General features: G+C 43.0%; 1 pseudogene; it reads left to right on the top strand.

The window, feature by feature from the left end:
* The first annotated feature begins 8,562 nt into the window (after nt 1–8,562).
* LOC130042096 (uncharacterized) lies at nt 8,563–8,661 on the top strand (annotated as a pseudogene).
* Nucleotides 8,662–19,792: the final 11,131 nt, after the last annotated feature.

Raw genomic sequence — 19,792 nt, 5'->3', positions numbered from 1 at the left:
TGAAATCTCATTCTTTTTTTATATCATGAACACTTATTTTCATTTTCTTTTTTTCTTTTTTTTTATTTTAATGAATCACAGTGAGATAGAGTTACAGACTTACAAACTTTTGTCCTTACTTTTCCATCATTCAATGATGAGTACCCATACCTCCACCAGTGCCCATTTTCCACCACCAATGTTCCCAGTATCCCTCCCACATCCCTCCATCCTTCCACCCCAACCCTGACCCCCACCTATGGGGCAGGCAGATTCCCTGATTACTCTCTCTTTTCTTTAGGGTGTTTGGTCTGCAATGCAGGCATTAAGTGGCTATCGTGTGTGGTCTACAGCCTACTCTCAGTACACAACTCCCATCCCAAGCAGGTCCTCCAAGCATCCTTTACTTGGTGGTCCCTTCTTTATCTGAGCTGTCTTTTTCCCCAGCCTGTGAGGCCAGTTTCCAGGCCATGGAGCAATCCTCCTGTTCCTTGTCTCTACTATCTTTGGGTGTTAGTCTCCCATTTTGTTACTTTATATTCCCCAAATACCAGGATCTCACCATTCTACAAAGAAGTAATCATTGATGTCAAGAGAAGGGTTCGGCAGGGTGATACCATTTCACCGAAACTCTTCAGTGCCACCCTCGAGAACATCATGCGACGACTGGAATGGGAAGGAATGGGAGTGAAGATAGATGGTCGGCAACTACACCACCTCCGCTTTGCTGATGACATTGTTCTAATAACACCAAACATCAGCCAAGCGGCACAAATGCTGGCCGACTTTGACCGTGAGTGTGGAAAGGTAGGACTACAGCTGAATCTTACGAAGACAATGTTTATGAGAAACAGCCTCGTTCCTGATGCCCCATTCGCTCTCAACGGAATGACCATCTCCGAATGCAACAGCTATGTGTACCTAGGTCGAGAGGTCAACATGACAAATGACCTGGCACCCGAGTTGCGCAGGAGGAAGAGAGCGGCTTGGAATGCCTTCAAGAATGTCCAAGAAATAGCTAAGAGGACGAAGAACCTCCGGCTCTGGGCACATCTCTTTGATTCTACTGTTCTTCCTGCATTAACATATGCCTCAGAGACCTGGGCCCTACACAAACAGGATGAGAACGCTATTCAGGTCTCTCAAAGAAGAATTGAAAGAGCTATGCTTGGAATATCACGTTTCACTCAAATGAGAGAAAGAATCCGGAGTTCCGACATCCATCGACGGTCAAGAATCAGGGACGCTGTCTCGTTTGCCAAGGTGTCAAAAATCAGATGGGCTGGTCACGTAATGAGATTTAAAGACGACCACTGGACTAGAGCTGTTACTGACTGGATTCCACGGGATGTCAAAAGACGCGTGGCCGCCCACCTACCAGATGGTCAGACTTCTTCGTCAAGATCATGAATGATCGGTTTGAGGCTCTTCATGTTCCCAGAGCGAACAGATGCCATTGGGCTACACTAGCATGCGACAGGGACAAATGGAGACGTTACTGGCTCCCGCTCGAGCCAATCGGCAACTAACGGGAAGTGATTAAGTGATTCCCCAAATGAGTACAATCTTAGTATGTCTGTCCCTTTCTTTCTGACTCATTTCACTTAGCATGATACTCTTCATGTTAATCCACTTATATGCAAATTTCATGACTTCATCTTTTCTAACAGCTGCATAGTCATAGTATTCCTTCCTGGGCATTGGACCCTCTGCTGTCACTGCTTCCAAGCCATCTGGGCAATGCCACCCTGTTAAATATCCAGGGATTCATAGTTTGTTTCCAGGTATTCTCCTTGAGTCAAGATATCATTGTAGAAATAGCAAAGGGCAGTACCAAAAGGGAAGTATCTCTGCATAATTTGTAATTTGCTGTGGTTAATCTTTGTTCCTCTGTGACAAGCAGTTTGTTTTGGCTCTGGTCTCTTCTTCTTCCTCTATGGGAGATTGTATTAGTTGAACTACCTGCTGCCCCTTTTGTTACACTCAATGCAGTGCTTCTATGGAACATTGAATCCCCAGGGATAATCACAATTCCCAGTGTTAGTGTTAAGCCTCTCCTTTGTGCCACACTTCCCCCTATATTGTAACCCACTCTAGAGATTCCTCTTTCCTATATTAAGTCTATATAATTTTTGAGTGAAGATTGTTTTGGTCTAGTGATCTGGCTGCAACTTGTTTCCCATCTATTCTCTGAGAAAGGCTACTGGCCCCAAATGCACCAGGGTCTCTGGTCACTTCTGGACGGTGACAAATACTCAAGCAGGTGTTGGGGAACTGTTATCCCCAGGAACCCAGAAATGTTGCGCCCTGGGTCTGGGCAGGACTCTGTTTGTGGGACAAAAGAGGAGGAACGTGCAGAGAAACCCCTCTTGAAGCAGATGATCACAGCTCATTTCATTACCAAATATACACATTTTTTTAATAGCGTCTTGGTTTACAGGAGTCTCAATCACATAGAGCTTAACACTCTTGGCCTATCACTTTTCCCTCTCTGCTTGCTTTTCCCCAGTTCAATCCCCTTCAAGGCCAAATGTTCTGATTATGATGACTTGCTTAAGGCATATGTGATGGTTCCTACATTTTAGGTGTATGTGACTAGGAGGTTGAGTGAGACACATGATGCAGGCTTCCTGCTTTGCTATCTCTGCCCAGTTACTCCACCTTTTGAGGTTTCACTTCAAGGCTGTTTTGCAAGGTCGGGTTTTTCCTTCTCCAGCGCCCATCACCCTGCTCCACAGGCAGGTAGGTGGTGTATAAAGCAAGTTCCTTACCCACTGTGCTATAGCTTTAATGTCAGTGAGCCCCACAGGAGTCTTATGTGAAGCGAGTTTCAGAAAAATGGTCACTTTCTCTCATCCTGCCTCCGCCACCCGGGACCCAGGGTGACTGGGTTCTTGTCTCACCTTGTAGAAAAGAATTTCAGGAGTATATGAGCAGTAAAGCAAAACAGATTTTATTTGGAGGTTTAGGAAGGAGAGGATGGAGAGAAAAGTGAGGTGGGGGAGAGAAAGAGAGAGTAATGCACTCAAGAGAGAACTCAGGCTTTTCTTTTTTTTTTAATTTTTAAAAAGATTTTTTAATGAATCACCGTGAGGTAGTTACAGACTTACAAACTTTCATGCTTACGTTTCAGTCATACAATGATCCAGTACCCATTCCTTCACCAGTGCCCATTCTCCTCCACCAATGATCCCAGTATCTCTCCCACCACCCCCACTCTATTCCCCCTACCCCACCCCACCTCTTTGGCAGGGCATTCCCTTTTGCTCTCTCTCTCCTTGTGGGTGTTGTGGTTTGCAATATAGGTATCGAGTGGCCATAATATTCGGACTATAGTCTACTTTCAGCTCACTTCTCCCATCCTGAGCAGGCCCTCAAAGCACCCTTTACTTGGTGGTTCCTTCTCTATCTCAGCTGCCTTTTCCCCCAGCATGTGAGGCCGGCTTCCAAGCAGTGGCGCAATTCTCATATTACTCGTCTCTGCTATTCTTCGGTGTAAGTCTCCCATTCTGTTACTTTATATTCCACAAATGAGTGCAATCTTTCTATGTCTGTCCCTCTCTTTCTGACTTATTTCAATTGACATGATACCCCTCATGTTGATCCACTTATACGCAAATTTCATGACTTCATCCTTTCTAAAAGCTGCCATAGTGTTCCATTGTGTAGATGTACCAAAGTTTCTTTAACCAGTCATCTGTTCTCGAGCACTCAGGTTTTTTTTTTCCAGATTCTGGCTATTGTAAACAGTGCTGCAACAAACAGACAAGTGCAGATGTCATTTCTACTGTACTTTTTGCATCTCGAACCCAGGCTTTTCTAAGGGCAAAGAGAGTCCCTACACATATCCCAGCATTAAATATGAAAGCATGAAAGTACACATCTCAAGAGGAGAGATGCAGTGACATATGTGCTCAGCCACGTGGCGCAAGCAGCACATGGGCTCAGGCAGCATATGTGCGCCCTACCTTTGTTCAAGGTGGCTTTTATAGGGATTTTTCAACCTGCCCCCATGTGAGGCTTCTATCTAGGTAAAAGTCCATTGCTAAGGAGGTTGGGTTGGGAGTGATGATGGTCATCTTTGAAAAACCTTTCCTGTACTTTTGTTTCTGCTGCAGCTTTTCTGGGTCTTTAGCTGGCACCAGATCAGGGTCTTATCAGGCCTTAGTCCCTGTTTTCTGCAAGGTTGGCTTTGGAAACGTCAGGGCTGTTACTTCCCAAGAAACTTACTGCCATTACTTTGGGAGGGGGCCTTCCCTATCTGCCTGCTGCCTACATCAGCTTAAGCTCCTCATCCTTTGGTATTTTCTTAAGTCCTTGGAAAATTCAAATAGCTCATTTACTATAAAATTTCAGCAAATGCTTATGAATTTATCTTGTTTTTTCCCCACTTCTTTTGTATAACTGAAACCCAGGCACAAAAGTTTGTAAGTCTAGAACTGTACCGCATGGTGTTTCACTAATAAAAATTAAATTTAAAAAATTATTAGATTAAAAAAAAGACTCCACTGTGTTGGAAGAGACTTGGACCCTAGCTCGGACTAGTGCTGGCTTGGGCTAGTAATAAAGTTCCTTTTCTTTTGCATTATCATGTGTGGACTTGGTCTCTCAGCAATTGGGGATATGAAACTTGGGCACAACATCTGGTGCATTGGCAGGGAATCCCTAGTGGTGAGATCCCTCCACATACAATATAGGAACTTTATCCAAGTTTTGCCAGTTTAGGAAAACTGGACCAAGTTTTGCCAGTTACGGAAAACTGGACTAAATTGGTCAAGTTTTGCTGGTTTTGGAAAACCGAAGTTTTGCCAGTTTTGGAAAACTGGACTGTGCCGGCTCTTTCTTGCACAGAAAACCAGCCTGGCAGGACGCTAGTCAGGGGGACTAGCGGAAGGGCCTGATCTGGAGACCAGCAGAGGACCTAGGCAGATGTGCCGAAGGGTAGCTGGTTGGTAGTGTGGGAGACGTCCCCACTACTCCTGGGACACCTCAAGTTTGGCGTGTCAGAATCTGAATCTGGAGCGTGCATTGTCAGGAAGTCTTTTACCGCTGTTGTGTGTCCGTTGTCTGAGTGTCATATTTTTATGTTGTCTGTTTGTCCTGTTTCTAGTGAGTCTTTTTGTCTCTGACCCCCTAATTCACCATCTAGTCATGGGTCAGAATCAGTGAACCCCACTTTCCCTTGTTACTGAACATTTCAGTGATTTCAGGTCCAAGGGCAGCAACCTCTCGGTAGAGGTGAAGAAACGTAAACTGATAACTCTTTGTTCTGCAGAATGGCCAGCCTTCAACGTTAGCTGACTAGTGGAAGGTATAGTTTTCTTTCCAGAGCCGGGAGGACACCTGGACCAGACCCCTTACACCCTGGCCTGGCAGGAACTGGTTGAGAGACTCCTGTCTAGTTAAAAACAAGTGTTTTGAAATAGTGCAAAGATAAAATGAGGCTACATCAAAACAAAGTTTTCTCATGCTTTCATAAACATTGACAATACGAATGTTTTCTAATCCTGCTATTTAAAAGTTTGGTGAGTACCGATTGCCTCTTTCTGTGTTTGAAAACATGTTTGAATTATGAAATTTTAAAGTATTTGGTGTAAAAGTCTTATGATTTGAGATGTTTTCTAATGCTTCTATTTAAAAGTTTGGTGAGTACCGATCACCTCTTTCTGTGTTTGAAAACGTGTTTGAATTATGAAACTGTTAAAGTATTTGGTGTAAAAGTCTTATGATTTGAGGTAATTATGAACTTTTAAAATTAAGCCAAAAAAGGTTTTCCTGTCTTATAAAATTGATGAGGGTTTTCTTATGCTGGTATGTTGATGTATATTTGTATTTGTATTGGATTATTAGAATGTGAGTTGAAATTAATGTGGTACATGAAAACAAGTTTAAAGAGGAATGGGTTAAAATGTGAGTTTCTCCTCATGGGACGGGGGGCGTTCTGGGCCATCCTTCACGCCCTACCGAGGTCACCAGTTGCCCCCCACGAGTGGCTCTCCTGCATGGCCATGGCCCCAGAAGCACAAGGACTTAATGCAGAAGCCAGCATCTTGGAGCAGAAAAGTGAACGGACTATGCATTAATCCAGGCCACCATGTCTGCCCGGAGGGAAAAGGGTGTTGCCCCATTCGTCCTCTCCTCTCTGGAAAGAAGATGGCGGCCACATGGGCGCCTTGTGGAGAGCAGGTGTGAGCCGGGGGTGGGGGCGTGACTGAAACCTCATGGGATGGGGGGGCATTCTGGCCCGTCCTTCACGCCCTACCGAGGTCACCAGTTGCCCCCCATGAGCGGCTCTCCGGCAAGACCATGACTCCAGAGCACAGAAACCAACCTCTTAATTATCTGATTCTCAGTAGAAATACTTCCAGGGTTAATAAGTAAAATAGCAGAAATCCAAAACCGCGTGGCCGCAATAGCGGCCGTGTGACATCATTTAATTCTTGAACCCAACTGTAGAAAGCAAATCATTTCACAATGTTTTTTCAGCATGGCTGATTTGCGGAGGGGGGGGTGGGGGGGGTAAACTCTAAATAATAATGGTGCAACTTTTATCGAAACAATGAAGCTAGTCAAAGTAGATAGAGTGTTAACTAGAATTCATCTGCCTCAGAGACATTGGGGGGCGGGGGGTTTATTGGGGTTCTTCGTGGTGAAAAATAAGCATTGGTAAAGGGAAATGTGATTGATATTTGCATGATCGAGACCTAAACCTGAAAGCTTTGTAACTTCTCCCACAGCGATTCAATAAATAAATAAATAAATAAATAGATAAAATAAAATAAAAATATTTTAAAACTGAAAAAAAATGTGAGTTTCTAAAGTTATAGATCCTATCAGTGTTTTATTTAATTTCTGAGATTGTTGGTAACCTAAATTTCGGAGCTACCAAAACCACAGAATTGTGCCTTGATAAAAGTTAAAGATATCAGGCTTTCCTGCTGGAATACAAACCAGCTTTCTTTCTTTCTTTCTTTCTTTCTTTCTTTCTTTCTTTCTTTCTTTCTTAATTTTTTATTTTTATAATTTATTTATTTATTGAATCACTGTGGGAAAAGTTACAAAGCTTTCAGGTTTAGGTCTCAGTCATGCAAATATCAAACACATTTCCCTTTACCATTACTTATTTTTTACCACGAAGAACCCCAATAAAACCGCACCCCCACCCCTCCCAATGCCTGTGAGGCAGATGAATTCTAGTTGACACTCTATCTGCTTTGATTAGACTCATTGTTGCAATAAAAGATGCACCACTATTATTTAGAGTTTACCCCCTCCCCCCAAATCAGACATGCTGAGAAAGCATTGTGAAGTGATTCGCTTTCTACAGCTGGGTTCAAGAATTAAATGTTGGTTTTGGATTTCTGCTATTTTGCTAATTAACCCTGGAAGTATTTCTACTGAGAGTCAGATAATTAAGAGATTGGTTTCTGTGCTCTGGAGTCGTGGCCGTGCTGGAGAGCAAACCAGCTTTCTTTTCACTTAATCACTTAATCACTTAACTTCCCGTTAGTCGTCGATTTGCTCGAGCGGGCGCCAGTAACATCTCCATTTGTCCCTGTCGCGTGCTAGTGTAGCCCAATGGCATCTCTTCGCTCCGGGAACATGGAGGGCCTCAAACCGATCGTTCATGATCTTGACAAAGAAGTCTGACCATCTGGTAGGTGGGCGGCCACGCGGTCTCTTGACATCCCGTGGAATCCAATCAGTAACAGCTCTAGTCCAACGGTCGTCTTTAAATCTCATTACGTGACCAGCCCATCTGATTTTCGACACCTTGGCATATGAGACAGCATCCCTGATCCTTGATCGTCGACGGATGTCAGAACTCCGGATTCGTTCTCTCATTTGAGTGAAATGTGATATTCCAAGCATAGCTCTTTCTATTCTTCTTTGGGAGACCTGAATGGCGTTCTCATCTTGTTTGCGTAGGGCCCAGGTCTCTGAGGCATATGTTAATGCAGGAAGAACAGTGGAATCAAAGAGATGTGCCCGGAGCCGGAGGTTCTTCGTCCTCTTAGCTATTTCTTCGACGTTCTTGAAGGCGTTCCAAGCCGCTCTCTTCCTCCTGCGCAGCTCGGGTGCCAGGTCATTTGTCATGTTGACCTCTCGACCTAGGTACACATAGCTGTTGCATTCAGAGATGGTCGTTCCATTGAGAGCGAATGGGGCGTCAGGAACAAGGCTGTTTCTCATAAACATTGTCTTCGTAAGATTCAGCTGTAGTCCTACCTTTCCACACTCACGGTCAAAGTCGGCCAGCATTTGTGCCGCTTGGCTGATGTTTGGTGTTATTAAAACAATGTCATCAGCAAAGCGGAGGTGGTGTAGTTGCCGACCATCTATCTTCACTCCCATTCCTTCCCATTCCAGTCGTCGCATGATGTTCTCGAGGGTGGCACTGAAGAGTTTCGGTGAAATGGTATCACCCTGCCGCACCCCTCTCTTGACATCAACGATCACTTCTTTGTAGAATGGTGAGATCCTGGTAGTGAATCCGCAATACAGCTCACGGAGGATCCTGATGTATTGGGCTTGAATGCCCTGATTGGCTAGGGCTTCAATGACCGCTTCCGTCTCAACAGAATCGCTTCTCGGCCTTTTGGCTAAGATCAAGTGTAGAAGCTTTCTTTTACTGAAGCAAAAAAGGGGAAAAGTTTCACTTTTAAAATTCAAGCAGCTACAGGTGGCCTGTTTGGCTTTAGTGGTTTCTGAAGATGGGGAAGTGCATGAGTGAAGTTCACAGCTCTGAGCCACCCCAGCAACTGCGGGTGACACACAAATGAAATAACCATTCCATTTTCTGCGTTTTAATTTTTATATCTGTTTCCCTTGAAATTGGAATTCTAAAGATAAAGTTTCAAATGTAAAGTGAACTTTTGCCAACTAGATATATGTTATAAGATCTTTAATTGTGAGAACTGTAAACCTTCTGAATATCTATTGGACTGAGATAATGCTTTTGAAAGAGTATAGTTTAGTCATGATAAATATTAAGAAAACTGTGAGCAAATTGTATGTATTGTTATAAGAAATTTTTTAATTATGTGAAGAATTGTCCTAGTATCCAGACTCCTGTTACAGTGCTCTTAGATAATTGGAAGTAAAGGTTTTCAACATGGAACTAAATGAGTTGGGTAAAATGTTTGCTTTTCTCTCCCCAGTGCCATGAAGCATTAAGCATTATGTTTGTTTGCATGAACCCAGACAAAGCTTTTTCACTCTGCAATAGGGTCTACCCTTGGTGTAGACAGGAAAACCAAAAACCCTCTTCCAGGGAAAGAGTGAGGGGATTGGTCTGAATGACAGGAGCAGGTATTTAACAGTTACTGTATCAAGTACCCAACAAACCTCAGGGAGACCCTAAAGGCAGGCTGGCTCAAGGAAGGACTGACATCGTCTGTGCCTTGAAAAATGAGGAAGCTGGAAATCTGCAGTGACTGAGTCAGCCTGGGCCCCGCCCTCAGTGTCCAAAAACTGGAGGTCGAGATCTCTCCCAGTCCTGAAGAAGGGATGGGTTGGACTCCTGACTTCCAGGACATTCCTACGAAGGGTAAGAGTCCAGAGACCACATCCAGTTCATTGTGGGACCTGATCTTCACATCTTATGGCCTAGCCTGATGTGAGGTAAAACATTAAACGCCATCCTGTTTCCTGCTCTGTCTTTGACCAACCCCACACTATAAATCATTTCACAATGCTTTTTCAGCATGGCTGATTTGCGGGGGGGTGGGGGGGCAGGGGGGTAAACTCTAAATAATAATGGTGCAACTTTTATCGAAACAATGAAGCTAGTCAAAGTAGATAGAGTGTTAACTAGAATTCATCTGCCTCACAGACATTGGGGGGGCGGGGGGGTTATTGGGGTTCTTCGTGGTGAAAAATAAATATTGGTATCCTGAATGGAGAGTTCTCCAATCTTGCTGTGCTTACACAAAAGTATAAGCCAGGTTTGTTAAGCCGTCTTGCAAATTTAAAATAAGAAGGAGAGAATACCATGTTTCTGTAGCATTTTTTAAAAATAAGAATCAGGTTCTAGTTCTACTAAAGTAACAGAATAATTGGGTAATTTAGTAAGTAAACTGTCTAGTCTTAAATAAAGAAACTTAACGTTGAACATGTTGTCACCAGTCTGGCCAGAAAAGTGGAAGGCAGAACTTTGCCAGGGGGACCTTAGCAGGAACAACTGCTTTCTCCCAGCCTGTCAATTGGCTAAAGTACTGAGAGTGGACATCTAAACTGGTACTAATTCTTAGTTAATACATATAGACAGGGACTGGAGTGATAGCACAGCAGTAGGGCATTTGCCTTGTGCACAGCCGGCCCGGCCGAGCCGGGTTCAATTCCTCTGCCCCACTCAGAGAGTCCAACAAGATACTGAGAGTATCTCGCCCACATGGCAAAGCCTGGCAAGCTATCCATGATGTATTCAATATGCCAAACACAGTAACAAGTCTCACGATGGAGACGTTACTGGGCCTGCTCGAGCAAATCGATGAACAATCGGAGGATAGTGACAGTGAAAAATAGAGAAGAGATTTTTTTAACAGTTCTCAATTTTTGTCTCAACATGGGAGTAATACCTCATTTATAGACTATTTACTCTAAGCCAGAACACTCTGCAGACAAGGAATAACGGGCATTGGAACAAGGTGTCTAAAGGAAAATTGAAAATTACTGACACCTGAACTAATGCAGTGAAATATTAGTGAAAGGAATGAACAGGGCAGTAAGAAGGAAGCAACTCAGAACTGTGCTTCCTATGCCATTGATAACTTATTTTTGTACCCTGAGCATTTGAGCATTTATCATTTGTTTTTCTGCCTCCAAGTTTTGGTCACTTCAAAAGCATTCCTTAGCCTAACTGATTTGATTTTTCAAATTCCTTGTCTGGGGTTTATTAAAAACTAAGGTAGCTTGAGATTTCACCCCTTTTTCAGGCAGGGTCAGTGTCCCTGTGTCAGCAGGAAGAAACTTCAGAAGACAGAACTTCGACCATTTTCCTGTTAAAGATTTAAGGTGGTGAAAAATCTAGGTGAATATGATGTAGATAGATAAAGGAAGCCCCTCCCACCTTGAAAATCTATTCCAATTGCCCTGTTGTGAGTGTGAACCCCCTTAATGGAGAAACCCTGCTTCCTTTGAAATTCTTTTGGGCCAACTGCACTACTCCAACTTAGCCTTGAAAAGGAAGTGTAGGCCAGAATGTATGATCTTTTGCTTCTCCAGTCATAACTAGCCTTTATAGGTATCAAGGCCCAGCTCCATGCAGGACTTGGAGCACACTGCCAGAATGAACTTCTCATCTGTAAACATTGGGATATCTGGTATGAATCAGGTGTTATAGGACTGTAACCCACAATCCTTGGTGGAGAGATCCATGTACAGTGATCCTGACCACACCAACTGCTCTGAAGGAGGACAGAATCAAAAAGCTGCCTCTCCCTTGGAGACAGAACAACACCGACCAGTGGCATGTCTGGACAATGGGAGATGACCCCTTCAACATGAGACTGTTGAAAGTGACTTAAAGGAACCATGGGAAGGGCATGGGTTATTCTCTGTTTCTGTATCCTCTTAGTGACAGCTGCAGAGAAAGCTCCTTAGTTGTCCCAGTTTTGGTACTGAGTACTTTCTGATACTGAGACATGTAGAATGACCTTGATCTGTGCTAGGTATAACCCACCTTGGGACATGTATTTGTACAGGGACCTACCTACCGAGCCTATTGTAATCAAAACTGCGATTATACCACAGGTCAGCTAGAAGAGTCCCTATACCAGGTACCCAACAGTACTTGGCTTGCTTGAATGTAATTGCTAGATTCTTCCCCTCCTACTTTGCCAATTCCAGTAATCCAGAATTGTGTTTAATGGTAAAGATTGTATTACAGGTATCTTGTAATAGAAAGGGAATGGGGAAAGTCAACTTGTTACCCTGATCCCATCCTACCTGGGACCCCTAGTGCTCCTGCTTTTGCTTCTGACCATGGGATCCCTTTCACCCTGAACAAGATAGTGGTCTTTGTTAAGAGTGGAATAAATACAGTATAGCTTATGGTTTTCAGACAATAATACTAATGACCCTGTGCCTAAGGAAAATTCCTCAGTTTAGTTTAAAGAAAAGGGGGGAATGTGAGGCCCAAAAGCAGGCTCCTCAGAAGCCATAATAGGCGGCAGCTAACATCAAGACTCAACTAGGCCTCAGTTTCTGTTTTCCCAGAGCTAGACTGCAGATTCTGGAAAACTCCCAATTAAGTAATTCACCTAGATAAGAAACTGGGCAGTTGGATCTGGCCAGTCATGAGTGGTTGCCACACACTTCTTGAGTGAAAGAACCCCAAACTGTTATGCACCTGTTGTCTAATTGCTGACCACTGTTGTAATAGGGCAGTGCTAAAAATAGACAAGTATATAAACCGCTTCTTAACTGAACCCTATACAAATTGCTTGTGAGTTGGAGTCGGGTTCCTTGTCAGGACTCCACTGCATTGGATGGACTTGGACCCTAGCTAGGGCTAGTAATAAAGTTCCTTTGCTTTTGCATTGTCATGTGTGGACTTGGTCTCTCCACAATTATGGATCTGAAACCTAGGCATAGGAATTGCACAGCAGGTAGGACATTTTTCTGGCACGCGGCTGACCCAGTTCCATTTCCAGCAACCCATATGGTCCCCTGATCACTGCCAGGAGTAATTTCTCAGTGCAGAGCCAGTAGTAATCCCTGTGCATCACTGGGTGTGACCCAAAAAGAAAAAAAAACCAACTAAAGAAGTAAAAGTAAATTTGATTTCCATTCAGAAATGATATGGGTCTTCCATGTCAGGAAAAGACTAGACTGAGAAAACTAATATTAAAATATATGAAGCTCTGACTGGAGGGCTAATAGGTCCATGAAAATAAAGTCAGAACATACAATGACTAACTTTTGAGACAGCAGTTGAGTATCTTGCCCACTAGGGAGTGCCATTTCCTGACACTCACACTTTCCTTCTTAAGTTCTAAGCATATAAGCTCATGTTCATTCTTTCTTTCAATGTGACTTTAGTTTTACCTCATACCAACCAACAGCAGCAAAGACTCCAAAAAATGAACTCTCCTACAGGATCAGTGATTGTGTTATTCTTAATGTTTGGTAAGTAAAATGGCACATAATTTTCATTATATTGGTGTCATCTTTAACCATCAATATAATTTTCCATAGGTGGGTTAAAACCCAGAGATCACATTAAGGCGAACAACCGTCATTGTTCTTTTCATTTTCTTTCAGGAAGAAGCAGTGGAGACTCAGTGACTCAGACAAAAGGCCAAATGACCCTCTCAGAAGGGGCTCCCCTGACTGTGAACTGTTCCTATGAAGCCACACTGTACCCGGCTCTTTTCTGGTATGTCCAGTATCCTGGAGAAAGTCTACAGGTTCTTCTGAAAGCCATGAAGGCCACTGAGAAGGGGAAAGGAAAAGGTTTTGAAGCCACATACGATTCAGAAACCACCTCCTTCCACTTGAGGAAAGCAGCAGTGCAAGAGTCAGACTCAGCTATGTACTACTGTGCTTTGAGTACACAGTGACAAGACTCACAGCAGGAGCTGAGCACAAACCCTGAGCAGGGCCAGGTATCTGGATACTGACAGTCTGACCTTATTCCACTCTGGTTGAGGTATCAGACACTTGTCTATGACTGTTAGCACTTGTCTATGACTGTTAGCACTTGTCTCTCCCTAATCTTCTTGTTGGCCAACTCTCAGGACACAGTGGAAAAACAACTAAATCTGCCTCACACATAATTTAATGGTAGAATGAAAATGGTCTCACTCTAATTCCCTCAGCACACATGAAATTTGTGATTTGATAACTGTAAGACCTAGTCCAGGCATGTGAGTTTGTAGCAGAGCATGCTTCCCATGTGTGAGGCCAGAGGGTTCATCTCAGCACCCAAAACCCCACAATAAAACAGTAAAATTTCAATATGAATGAAATGGTCTGCAAGTTTATTCTTACATAAAACTCTATAGTGCCTGAAGTTCTGGGTAAAAAAACTTTCTACCCTTAGAAATGCAAGGAACTGGAATATCTAGAGACTCATCTGATACAGATGAGTTTGTAAATGTGTAATATCATCCTGAGAAGCTGGGGCCAGAACAGGCAATTTCTAGGGAAGCTTCAGCCAATAAATTATACTGTTAGAGGATAAAAGACTATAAATAAGGAGGAGAGAGTCCTACTCTGACCATAATAGGAAAAAGAAGACAGAATATTTATTGTATGTCTTTGAGGGGGGGGAGGTGGAAAAAATGACATGTCAGATAACGACTCGGTGTTTTTCATGCACAATAAAGCAAAGTTGTTCTATGCAATTACAGTAGTGTCAGCATCATAATAAAATATCCTAAGATATTTGTTAAATGAATAAATGAGCAGGAAAACCTCTGGCTACTATCATAAAAAGCTACCAGTTTTTTATTAACAAATTTATTCAACAGTGAGTTTTGTGTTAACTCTGAGAGTGCCAGATCATAATGAAAGTGACAGTACATAGAACTGACAAGCATCCTGCCCTCATATCCCAATAGAGAGCATCTCATTACAACTATTGTAAGTCTTTAAGATGCATCCAGTAATATAATTCTCTAAAATACAATGATTAGTCCTCTTCCCATTGCTTATGAGGAAGATACTGAGACACAAAACATTTTTGTCATTCACCCATAGTCATATGCGTAGGCAGGGGCAGGAGTCAAATTACACATCTTAGTATTAATTTAGAGTATTTTGAATATATATTTATATACTATATTTCTAGAAGTTAAAAGAAGACTGGGCAAGAAACTAATTGGAGGTCTTAAGCAACAGAAGTCCTGATTCAGAGATGATCTTACTGTCTTTATTACTTAGACATACAGAAACGAATGTTTAAAGGAGAACCAAACATGGTCTCTGATAAACTGGAGAGTAAAACTGAGTCTCTCGTTCAAGTGTCAGGAAAAGATAAAGGACAGAGGAGCTAGACTTGGAGCTAGCCCTGGGCAATGCAAATGATAGCTGGAGGAGCATTTGAGCTCCTCCTTCCTACTTGTCAGCTTCATTTCTATTGTCACAATGGAGAGTGAAGAGGTTAGTGCAAGAAAGTAAATTTCTAGATAAATTTTCCTTAGGATTTGGAAGAATGAAGAAGAGGAAGAATGAAGAAAACAGTTTTTTCTTTTAAGCTTTTAGTTTTTCTGGAATTGCTGAAAGTAGAAGGAAAATAAACTGACAACCATAAATAATGGACATGTATCTCTTTGATAACAAGTTTGCCTTTTTAAAATTTGAAATTCAAGTTCAATAAACAGCACATATCTAACGTTTATAATTTGATCTATTCCCTCACCCCTATTCTTCTCCCTTTTCTTGTTGCTGATGCTGTTGTTGACGACAATGATGACTTGTACCATGTAGCATATCTGGTTGTGGAATACTTGGAGGCAGATCAAGGGATCACACTGATAGCCAGGGATCAAACCTGTGGCTGCACCGATGTAAGACAAGTAAGTCACATTCCACTGAGTCATATTGCTGGTCTCAACTTGATCACTTTTAAATCATATAGGGACCTGCAAAACTATCCTCACAATCAAAGAAATGGACATTTTAATCACCCATAAAGGATTTATTTTGCCTTTTATTTTTCCTGGTGAATTCTTTCTCTTATCAGACCTCAGAGAATTACCTTCTATCTTTTGCTGTAGGTTACTTTTCATGTAGCACTGTCATACTGTCCTCCTGTTGTTCATCGATTTGCTCGAGCGGGCACCAGTAATGTCTCCATTGTGAGACTTGTTGTTACTGTTTTGGCATATCAAATACGCTAAGGGAGCTTGCCAGGCTCTGCCATGCAGGCGGGATACTCTTGGTAGCTTGCCGGGCTCTCCAAGAGGGGTGGAGGAATTGAACCTGGGTGGGACACGTGCAAGGCAAACGCCCTACCCACTGTGCTATCACTCCAGCCCACTTTTCATGTACTTAAGATATATTTAATATAGTATTTATTCTATCTTGTTGTTAATACTCTGATTTGTTTAGGTGTAAATTCCATTGACTTTTTTCTGTTTAGGACTTGCTGGAAGTCTTGAATCTGAAATCTGGCAAGTTTTTGGTTATTATTTCATTGCATGTGCTTTGCTTCATCATTCTCACTTCTGGGACTTTAGTTGTTTGTAATTTGGACTTTTGCATGTGCCTGCACACGTGTGTGTGTGTGTGTGTGTGTGTGTGTGTTGCTGAGCATAAAAACCAAGAACCTCACAAATGCAAGGCAAATTCGTGGATACTGAGCTATGCCCTCTGCTTTTATGTTTATCCTTTCTCCTGTTATCTTTATTTTGCTATTGATCCCCTATACAGAAACATTTTATAGCATTTTCAGTTGAAAATTTTCATCTGCTTCTTTATGTAGTTTCTATTTCTTCACTGGGAATTTCTATCATTGCAATGTGCATTCTTTTTCTTCATTAAATCTGAAATATTAGTGACTTTACCACTTTCCTTTATTATACCATATCAACTATCTTGACATTTGTATCTGTTGATGTATTTTAATTAGGTATTAGTCAATTTTTATGGATTTTATATATTGGATGACTTTGAAATGCATCTTCAACATGTATTTATTTTAAAATTTTATTTTCATAAAGTTGTTCACAAAAACTGATTACATTCAATATTAAAACACCAATCCCACGACCATTATACCTTCCCACCACCATTATTTAGAAGTTTCCCACCACCACATAAACTTTCCCCACAGGCAGATGCTAGATAATTTATTCTGTATTGCTTGTTATGGGTCAGGTGAATAAGACCAGTTGTAGTTACTGGTTTTGGCATATCGTATACACAACGAATAGCTTACCAGGCTCTTCCGTGCGGGCGGAATACTCTCGGTAGCTTGCCGGTCTTTCTGAGAGGGATAAAGGCTTTGGGGGCGACCTCTAATCACCCTTGTAGGTGTTACCATATTTGAACCCTATCAAATATGGTACGACAATTCCGGAAGAAGGGTATTTTAGTGTATTATGATGTCCGGAAAGAATCCTGGAGTGTGGCGGTGGCTGGGTAGTGGAGGTAGTGTCGATAGTGGAAGTCTGCCAGTGGGATATTTATCTGGGTAGGGTGGGTCTTCTGTGCGCAATCCGATCCCTGAGTGGTTGGTGGAAGCAGACAGGGCAGGGTAGGGTGGGGCTCCTGATTAGAATCCCTTTGTCACCTGTGGTTGGTGGGAGCAAGTAGAGAATCTCTGTCCCTGGGTCCGCCGAGTCTGGAGTCCAAGGTCTCAGAGAGTTCCGCTTATCTTGTTCTGTGGGTCTTCAGTCGTGCGTGAGTCTCGGCAGGAGATGACTGCTCTCCTACGTCCTGATGGATCCATCACATCCTCCAGAACGGCAATGGAGAAGATTATCCATGACTTCTACTCAAATCTCTTTGATAGCCATGCCCACTTGCCAACATACCAAATGTCGTTCCCAACGTTCTCCCTTCCGAAATCCGACACGCCATTTCATCGGTAAAGAAACAAACAGCACCCGGCCCAGACAAGGTCAGACCTGAACACCTGAAGAACCTGCCATCAGTACTCATCAATATACTGGCTCAGCTCTTCACTCGCTACCTGTCTGAATGCAAAGTTCCATCCCAATGGAAAACCAGCAGGACCGTACTACTGTTCAAGAAGGGAGACATCTATGACATTGGCAACTATCACCTGATCTGCCTATTGTCTGTCATCTACAAGTTGTTCACTCGAGTCATCCTAAATAGGATTGGCAGAATACTAGATGAAGGACAACCATGTGAGCAACCCAGGTTCCGCAAAGGATTCAGCACCATCGACCATATCCACAGGATAACCAAGCTCATTGAGGTTTCTCGGGAGTTCAAGATGCCGCTCTGTTTAATGTTCATTGACTTAAAGAAGGCCTTTGATTCTATTGAGACAGAAGCGGTCATTGAAGCCCTAGCCAAACAGGGCATTCAAGCCCAATACATCAAGATCCTCCGTGAGCTGTATTGCGGATTCACTACCAGGATCTCACCATTCTACAAAGAAGTAATCATCCATGTCAAGAGAGGGGTTCAGCAGGGTGATACCATTTCACCGAAACTCTTCAGTGCCACCCTCAAGAACATCATGCGACGACTGGAATGGGAAGGAAAGGGAGTGAAGATAGATGGTTGGCAACTACACCACCTCTGCTTTGCTGATGACATTGTTTTAATAACACCAAACATCAGTCAAGCGGCACAAATGCTGGCCGACTTTGACCATGAGTGTGGAAAGGTCAGAATACAGCTGAATCTTACAAAGACAATGTTTATGAGAAACAGCCTCATTCCTGATGCCCCATTCGCTCTCAACAGAATGACCATCTCCGAACGCAACAGCTATGTGTACCTAGGTCGAGAAGTCAACATGACAAATGACCTGGCACCTGAGCTGCGCAGAAGGAAGAGAGAGGCTTGGAATACCTTCAAGAACGTCCAAGAAATAGCTAAGAGGACGAAGAACCTCTGGCTCCGGGCACATCTCTTTGATTCCATTGTTCTTCCTGCATTAACATATGCCTCAGAGACCTGGGCCCTACACAAACAGGATGAGAACGCTATTCAGGTCTCCCAAAGAAGAATAGAAAGAGCTATGCTTGGAATATCACGTTTCACTCAAATGAGAGAAAGAATCCGGAGTTCTGACATCCATCAACGATCAAGAATCAGGGACGCTGTCTCATTTGCCAACGTGTCAAAAATCAGATGGGCTGGTCACGTAATGAGATTTAAAGACGATCGCTGGACTAGAGCTGTTACCAACTGGATTCCACGGGATGTCAAAAGACCGCGTGGCCGCCCACCTACCAGATGGTCAGACTTCATCAAGATCATGAACGATCGGTTTGAGGCTTTTCATGTTCCCAGAGCGAACAGATGCCATTGGGCTACACTAGCACGCGACAGCAACAAATGGAGACGTTACTGGCTCCCGCTCGAGCAAATCGACGACTAACAGGAAGTTAAGTGACAAGTGATTAAGTGCTTGTTATGAATAGTATTTTAAGATGTCTGAAAGGGTTTATCTCACAGTGATTCAACAAAAAAGCAAAAAAAAAAAAGAAAAATAGTATGAGATGTGAAAGCAGCTGTGCACTCCTGGGTTTGTAAAAATTTAAATAATAGGGGTCCGGAGCCATCCCTCTGTGAGCTACCCAGTTCCGAGATTCATTTGTGAGTCTGTGGATCATGGCTCTTAATGAAATTAAATGGCACCCAGTGGCAGTTCTTTGACATGACAACCAGGGCCCTGGAGGGGCTGGGAGATGGGAAGGGATGGCCCCGTCCTGACCCACGTGGCCCGTTGTTTTCAGTCACTGGTCCAACATATCTGGGTTTTTCACCAAATTTAGTCTCTTGCATGGGGGTCCCAGGACAGGTCTGTGAAGATTGGTCATGAGGGTAATGGTAATTGGTTTCTGAAGATTTAGGGCTGCTGGAGTTCATCTGGTACAGGGGTAGAGAGCAGACGCCTGCTCCCATCTGAGGTGACCAGTGAAATTAGCCCGGCACATGACCTGGAGCCATCCCTGCAGTGAGCTGCTCAGTTCCAAGATTCATTTATGAGTCTCCATCTTAAGCATTTAAAATGTAATGCATATTCTTCAAAGAAATGGAGCAAACTCTCCTGAAATTTATATGGAACAATAAGCCCCCACAAATAGCTAAAGCAATTCTTGGGAAAAAGAAAATGGGAGGAATCAACATCCTTAACTTCAAACTGTACTACAAAGCA

Source organism: Sorex fumeus, unplaced genomic scaffold, assembly GCF_029834395.1.
Source record: "Sorex fumeus unplaced genomic scaffold, SorFum_2.1 ptg000098l, whole genome shotgun sequence".
In the NCBI taxonomy this organism is placed as follows: Eukaryota; Metazoa; Chordata; class Mammalia; order Eulipotyphla; family Soricidae; genus Sorex; species Sorex fumeus.
Note: the sequence above shows the minus strand (reverse complement) of the source record. Positions and strands in the feature narration are given on the sequence as shown.